This window comes from Electrophorus electricus, unplaced genomic scaffold (genome assembly GCF_041902795.1).
Source record: "Electrophorus electricus isolate QZ-2024a unplaced genomic scaffold, ASM4190279v1 Scaffold36, whole genome shotgun sequence".
Classification (NCBI taxonomy): Eukaryota; Metazoa; Chordata; class Actinopteri; order Gymnotiformes; family Gymnotidae; genus Electrophorus; species Electrophorus electricus.
The window spans coordinates 961472-970148 of NW_027658649.1; the positions used below are offsets into that span (position 1 = coordinate 961472).

The 8677-nt window shown below is 38.9% G+C and overlaps 1 long non-coding RNA gene across 1 annotated transcript; it reads left to right on the forward strand.

Moving 5' to 3' along the window:
• The first annotated feature begins 6740 nt into the window (after positions 1–6740).
• Positions 6741–7394, forward strand: LOC145655822 (uncharacterized). The gene is made up of 2 exons (XR_014121734.1): positions 6741–6824; positions 7206–7394. It is a non-coding gene; the product is annotated as an uncharacterized LOC145655822 (long non-coding RNA).
• The last annotated feature ends 1283 nt before the right edge of the window (positions 7395–8677 follow it).

Below are 8677 nucleotides of genomic sequence, written 5' to 3' on the forward strand. Positions count from 1 at the left end.
AAACCTCTTTTTATGCTCATATAAAATGACAGATTCTGCATTAAAACATAAAGTTTGTGTGAGTCGGAGTTGAGCCGACAGTTATTACTTCTACTGTACCAACTGAGCTATTGAAAGCGACATGCAAGTAATCCCACATGTCCAAACACCAGTAGGTTGGCAAGTAACACAGCCAGTTTTGGATGTTTCAATTGTTAAGTTCATTTGACACAAAGAAGAAAGATTGCATTGTATAAGTTGCTCAGCTACAAACAGATATATCTTTTGATGACATTTGGAATCATACTGGACTTTGTGTACATGAATGGAGAAAGGCCATAAATGGTTAGAATAACATTCAGTGCTTTTGGAGAAAGGTTTTGAGAGTTTTGTCATGTAGTGAGAGAAATGAGTGGCTGAAATATCAGGCATTAAAAGTGCATTTTGCACTCATGGAAAGAAAATTGCTTTCATGTGGACCACATTGAGATATCGAACTGCTTGTGGAACATAACACCTCTTAAGAGGCTAGATTTGTGCTCTCAAGCTGCGATGGTGGTTTTCTCATGGCTTCTAAAAGAAGAGGCTGTGGTCAGGGTGGAGTGAGTCTTTGATAACCAAGATTGTTGTTGTTTTGGCCTTCGAATAGACAATGGCATTACCCAGTGTCAGGTCTTTCTCAGTAAACTGCAGAGAATGATATAGAGGGCAAGAAATGGTCAAGCACAGTTTTATTGGGTGTGTGTCTGTAAAAAAAACTAGAGCTCTCTGATACATTTTTGGTTCAAGATTTAATCATCATGCAAATGATTGTGATTAACACTTTGTCTGTTTAATTCAAATATTATACTATAAACCTAATATTTTAATAGGGTTGGCAACTTTCTAGATCCGATTACTACATGTGTGTGAAGTACAGGTGCTGTAGCTATATGGTATACAATTGTCCACAGTAGCCTAATTATAATATATACAACCAAAAATGCATCTAAAATAAACACCAGAAACCTGGACTAAGGGTGATGTACATAAGTGCATTAAATCTAGGTAGGACTGCTCAATAGGTAGGATAACAGCAGAACAATTGTCCCGCCGTATAAGCAAAATGAGAGACTGCTAAGGCCGCCAAGAGGGTGCCAAAGACCATGTATTTATTTCTATTTGTTTTTTACCTATGTTATGTCAGTGGCAGCTCAGATTTCTGCATAGGGCTGCACACAGGCTTGGGCCAGCCCTGATATCACAGTGTCGTGCACTGGAAAACCATCAAGCCTGTTGACTATGCTACCAGTGTTGTTCATGTAACTGTGCAAATAAACTGCAAACACAATTACTTTTAGAAGTATCATCCAGTTTGTTTTCACAATTGCCAAAATGTAATGAATCACAGCCAGTGTTCACAGCTGGAATGTATTCCTGGCTGATGTGCCCTGTTTCTGGTTACAAAAAAAAAAAACAACAACAACAAAAAAAAATTAAATTGGTGGATGAATTTTCAATGAAAGTGCTTCGCTCAACAGCCATTAATGATTCTTCTATCCAGTATGAATAAATTGAAATTCCTATCCTTGTATCAGGTGCAGCAATTATCGACTGAAATGTAGCTGTATGTACATGCAATATATTTGTGATTATGTAAATTAAACAGCTATTCTTATTCTTATGGCTAGCTAAATAAATTGCAATTTCGTCGACTTCAAGGCATGGCATGGTGTTTATTCATTCTTCGGCATACAAAATGACGCCTTTTCACGTTGTGGAACTACAAATATGGCGACCTTTTTTCTTTAGCGTTTTAATGACGTAAAAGCAGAGTCTCACCGTAAAGTCGGGCAGGAGGAGCTGGACTCATTTATTTCTTCGTATCTTCCGCCATCTAGCGGTCAATAACGGGTAGTCTTGAATTGATTTGTATCGCATAATACTTTGGATATAAATGTTTAAATTTCCTGTTGCAGGACAGACAAAGTATAGTCAACCAGTTCTAACCTTTTGATAAAAACTTGAACTTCAAAGTAGGTGAATCTATTTCCTTAAACCAATCAGATCACAGTTCATTTACATAACATCAATGCTTTGAGTGCTTTAGATATGAGAACATCACAGTGATCTTTCTGCTCACACAGTCTATAATTCTGTATTATGTGTTTCTATAGCTTCCAACTTTCATGAGTTCCTTGAATCTGTGGAGAAAAGTGCAGACCAATGTAGTTTCTTATTTGTGAACATTTATACATTCATTGTAATTTATTTATCATTTAAATGTTTTATTACTTTTAATTTATAGACATAAGGACACAGAAAACAGTTCATATACTGAATGAATTGTTACATGGTAATATTTTCTAGACTGTGTTTACCATATGTTTTTATTTCTAAACGTTAATGCAGTGTGTTAATCTGTCACACCGACGCAGAAGGAGTGAATCTGATATACCCTTCTTCCATTGTCAACTATTCAGAGTCCTCCAGTGGAGCTCATACAACTAAAGAAACACATACAGAGGTCACTGGAGGTTCTAAGTTACATCTAAAGTGGTCTAGTTGTGACGTTGCGAGGATAAGCAGGATGCAGGGACGAGGCACGATGAAACGCACTTTTATTTTTGCAAACATGCAAAACATACAACAAAGCTCAAACACTATGCACATCTCAAACACCAACACATGTACTATGACACACGAGACATATATACACCCAAGCCGATTACACATAACAGAGAACAGGCGAACGACACGAGAGGGTGTGGCAACAAAGACGAACACACAAACACCAAGATATTTGAGGAGGGGGCGGGGCCACAAGATGACGCTAAGCCTATACACACTGTTCCAACACTACCCTGTAGGGTACCATCTACATGGAAGTATATTTTTAAAAGCATGTTTGGTAACCATATTTATACTGGAACAATTTAATCAAATGAATTGTGCTTTTTGTTCCTCTCTAAGACCTTTCGGACGTCGATATTCAGATTTGAGTCTGAGCAAGTTCAGAAACCCACTATGAGGGTTTCTGGGTGCTCTGGAGGAGCATCCAGAAGTCGTACACCTGCACCAAGCCTGAGACCCCTCTGCCCCTGACACAATTGCCCAGGAATTGTGGGCATGTACCTAGACTATGAGGATGGGCAGCTGTCTTTCTATTACATACTAACATATCTACATATTTATCGGAAACCTCCGGGAGAAGAAGCTGTATCCCCTGTTTGCGCTGCTGGACAGACACACTTATGACACTGTACTCATCAAAAGCAGCACCAGAGATGCATTGAGTCATATCCCGCTACACACCTCTCAGGCCAGCTTGTTTGCACATTTTGTCATAAAACTTAAGATGTCATTTGTTGCTGTTATATATAAAATTGCCAAATTAAAAAATAAATAAATCAAAAAGTACTTGTGGCTAGACAAACAGCCAATCACATAAACAAGATATAATGTCAGTAATGTTTGCGGCAGGTGTTTCAAATGTGCCCAGACTCATATTCAAAAATATCCATGTTTCAACAGTTTGAAGGTGGCCATGACACTAACAGTCTGGTGGAAATTCCACAAACTATTCATTCTCCCATTTGGAACAATCCAGAATTTACCATGAACAAAAATATTAAACTTTACATCTTGGATAGAAAAAGGCATTACACACCTTAAACATATTTATCATAAGACTTCTTTCATGTCACGCCCACAACTAGCCCCAAAATACGGTATAAAGAGCACCCAGTTCCTACAATAACATCAGCTAAGATCACCTATGTGTTCAAAAATCAATTCCGATACCTACATCCATATCAGAATTTATAAACAAACATTCTTAATACAAAAAACCTATTATTAAGTTAAGGAAGTCAAGCTATTGCATTTTGCTGAGATGAAGGAATATTGCATAACCCTGTACTGGCCAAATAATTAGATTTGATGTTCTATTTTGTGGATTAATCCCATAACTGAATTATTCACATGGTTTTATAGCCATGGTTAATACTTGCTGTCAAAATGCTGAGGTTCATAAGAACCTCTTTCCTTCATAAGGAAGCTTCCTGTTTTTGAAACAGGTAGTTTCAGCATACTAGCTCTTACTGCTCTCTATCTGTTTAACAAATGTTTTGTTGGATTTAACTACTTTCTACCTGGAAACTGGCAACTTCCATGGAAAACTATTTTATCATCACAAACTATATCTAAGGAACTACCACAAACATAAGTAATGTTAACATTTTGCTTTTTCATCATGACTTATGTTCTGCTTCAGAGCACTGAATGCAGCATGTTTATTCTTCGTCATTAGTGGCAGTTTTATCTGTGAGAAGTGTAGATGACTTGCTAGTCTGACAGACAGTACGCATCCAGACAGCAAGGCGAAAGGGTGACGTTACTGCAAAGTAGACGAGCTTCCACCAGCTCATGGGACCACTACACATCCCCAACATTAAGTAACAAAATCCCAGAGACCTTCTGCCTGTACTGGCCAGACTTCAGATCAGAAGGTGAGAGAATACAGTCATGTGTTGTGTGGTTCAGATTGTTCACACAGTTAGTAACAGTCCAAACACTTTAATTATACTGTACAGCATGAGACCTGGAAATGTGTGTCTGTGTTTTTGTGTGTGTGTGTGTGTCTTCTCCCCAGGCTGAGCTCCAGCTTTGTACTGTCCATCATCAGAGAGATCTATCAGACTGGCTCTGCTCACTGTGTGTCCAGCTTGTTGAATTCAGCAGAGAACTGCATCAACCTGAACAGCAGAGAGCTGGACTCTGTCCACTGTGCTGCCCTGCGCTTCACCCTCCAGCACTGCACAGCAGTCTCTCTCAGCCTGCTTTTCACCTCCATACCAAAGGCGGAGCTGGAGAGCAATGAGCCACTGCTCTAACACGTCTCCCGTCTCAGGCTTGAACTTTTCTCACAATCAGAATTTTAACACAGAACTGGTCTGTTTAGGGAGTGTTATATAAACGTTTATGTACGTTTATGTGTTTTTCACGAGTTTCCTCAAAAGTCATTTTGTGCCAGCATCATTTAGGTTTTATTGAGACTCCTGTCAGGTAATCAGCAATATCCATGGATATTTACTTCAGAATAAAATGACTTTCTGGAGGAAATTGTTAAATTTAGGTGAAATATTTATATTAACCTGAAATTAACTGCCCTGCCACTGTCTGTGTGTGTTTTGTTTTCTCCGTGTTGACAGGCTGCTGTTGCTGAGGCTGCTCCACTGCTACAGTGTCTCTGAACTACAGCAGGGGGCAGCAGCAACAGATCTGCTCTTCGCTCTGCAGCACAGACTGGATTTCTCCTGCTGCTCTGCTCTGGACCTCACAGCAGACACACAGAAACACACACTGACTCTGAGCACTGAGGACTGCAGAGTCGTCTCCATGGTCATCCAGAGAGCTCTCTCTCTCACACACACACACACACACACACACACACACACACACACACACACACACACACACACACACACACACACACACACACACACACACACACACACACAGCTCACTCTACACGGCTGTGAGGGCAACTCTTCCCCATTTTACACACAGTCACCCTTCAGTAAGCCACTGACTCAACACCACACAAACTAGGGAAACATTCTGGAAAAGGGAAAAGAATTTTATCATTTGAAACAAAATGTGTGTAAATAGCATTAATGTTAGTAGTTATGTGAGTGTGTTAGTGTTTTGTGACTCTACATGTTGGAGAATGTTGAGTGTGTTCAGCAGCAATAAAGCCATGCTGCTCCAGTTCCTGTCTCTTCTCTGTGTGGGGACTGATGTGGAGTGTGTGAGACGCGCTGTGGCTCTCTCCCGGGCTCTGGGTAAGATGGTGATCCTCAGTCAGACCCGGCTGGACCAGCAGGCCTGTAGGTCACTGGCACTGTTTCTGGAACATTCTGAAGGGCTGTCAGAACTGGACCTTAACCACTGTCAGCTCACTAACCACTGCCTGCAGATGCTGTTCGCACACCAGCACAAAGCCCACATCCTGGAGTGAGTGGACAAGCGGGAGGAGGGATGTGTAGAGAGTCTTGATTGTTGAGTGCACAGTGAACACTAACATAGATATAACACATTTTACTCTTTTTCTCACAATTTAACACAAAATCCGGCAGGGTGACTGAACAAAGAAGCTGTGCGTGTTCATTGTAAAGCATTGTATGTTCCTTGAAAGGCTCTATATAAATGTAACTTTGATCATTCAGTCATATCCTTTGTTCCTTCAAGGACTTATTTTTTTTCAAAAGCAAACAGCAAAAAGCTTGATTTTCTTGGTGATTTTATTTGGAAATGGCGACCTCTCTCACTGGCTGCCTGGTTCACTGATCACTTCCTGTACTTGGCAAGATGGACCTCTGTGGTCTACAAAATATCCAGACTGCTTGTAGAAACACATGTTCTCATTAAAAAGAGAAATAAGGCATAACAGACTCTTTATGATTTACAGTTTCATGCCTGATATATAACAAGTCATGTGTACAAGAACTGAAAGAAATGATATTTTGTTTAAAATGTCAAAATGCATAATTATCTGGCCATTAATGACTCAGGTCCACTGACACAAATATACAATTTATTGCTTTGCTTATTCATTCATTTGCTAATTCAGTCATTCGTTTATTCATTCATTCGTTCATTAATTTAATTCATTGATATATAAATCTACAGGTGTTTGTACTACTACACGGTGATTTAGTAGAGGGAGGTGTGTTTGGGAATCCTGAACAATGTGGTAATTATAATCCATCTAATTTCAGCCTCAGTCACAATGACATCACTGATGTGTCAGCAAAGAGGATCTATGATACTTTCTCCACCAACAACAATATTCACACTGTGAGGTAACTGTGTGTGTGTGTGTTTAGGCATTTAAAATAAGGTTGTATTTATTTTAGTTTAAAATTTCAAATTTAAGAGCCTATTTTGATTTTATAGGCTCTTCAACAACAGAATTACAGGCATACAAATCTTCCTCTCAGACAAGTGTTTTGAAGTCTGGTGATGTTGATGTGTTGTTGGCACTGTAATGATGAGATTTGATTTTTCTAGATTATTGGGACTATCCAAATTATATATTTGTTTTAAGTGAAAAAATGTAATGATTAAAAAACACATTTTAGTTATCTTATACATTTTAAGATTTCATATAAAAATCAAATACTCAAAATTTATTTATAAAGTACTTTTTAAAATTGTATTTTATTTTATTTTATTTACAACAGGTGCTATTACAAAGCAGCTTTTCAAATGTCCAAGTCCAAGCCCCCAGTAAGCAAGCCAAGGGTGACAGTGGCAAGGAAAAGCTCCCTAGAGCATGAGGAAGAAACGTCGAGAGGAACCAAGACTCAAAGGGGGTCCCATCCTCCTCTGGCTGTTTAAAGAGAGACATAAATAAAAAAATGAAATAAGCATTTAATGTTTAGTCCAACTTTCTGGAGGTTCTAGACTTGTGTGCATGTGTCCGAGACCCAAGTCGCAAGAGAACGTCCATTAAGGGCAACAGAGAGTAGCTAGTTGGGGTGGAGGTGGTGTGGGCTACAACAGGGGACATCAGGGGATGATGGGAGTAGCCAAGGCATCTGAGACAGGATGAGGCTCAGTAACATCACAACATCAGGGGTAGGTGTACCTCGGCAGAGTCCACTATCAGTCCAGTGTATTAGAGCAATGATGTTTGATTCCTACTCAAAGAACATGTGATATTTCCAACATTCACTTTAGGTATCAATGAAGTTGTGACATCAAGCAAAGGAGGACAGTGAGACATGAGTAGACAAGCACAAGTTGGACCTATTAGGGACAATGAAACAAAACCTGAAGACAAGAAAACAGAAATGAAAGCCTGGGTGAGCTGAACTGAACTGAATCAAACTCCTACCGCTATATGGACCTAGCTCTGTAATATAGTTGAAACTGTAAGTTGCTATAGATAAGCGTGTCCGCCAGATGTCTGCTCACATTAAACAGTGCAGTTATGCAGTGTGAACATGACATCTGTCTTTTACAGCAAAATCTAATTATTTTATTATTCTTTAAATGTCTTTAAATGTCTTCATGGTCTAGCAAGTCATAATGGCATTAGCACTTGAAAGCAAAAAAAAAAACAAAACAACAACAGCAAAACAAAAACATCTCAAAACACACTTATTGCATTGAGTTCTGTTTAGATGACTTTTGATTTTATATTAACACATCTACTGTTATCTATTTACCTTTTCCTTTTATCATTATATATGTCATTTTATTTTTTATCCTTTGGGCAATTAGTCTCTTCTCAATGCGTTTTATTTTTTGTGTGCAGAGAGAAGGGGTAAGAAGATGCATATACAGAGGTCTGGACTAGCCGTGCTGTCAAAGGTTAGGGGAAATGAAATAAATAAATGTTCCAAAATGTTTTTTTAAATAGTTTAGTAGCCAACATTTTAAATTCTAACATTTATGGTTACCCCCAGCAGTGATCAGTGGTAGCTCAGTGGTTAAGATACTTGACATGTAGTCAGAAGCTTATCGGTTCCAGCCCTACTGCTGCCAAGTTGCCACTGTTGGTTTGCTGAGCAAGGCCCTTAACCCTCAATTGCTGAAGATATACTCACTCGTAAGTCACTTTGGATATAAGTATCAGGTAAATGTATGGTTATGTTTTTTATAATCTTGTCGACACAAATGTCATATTCAACCAGAATATGTAAAACAC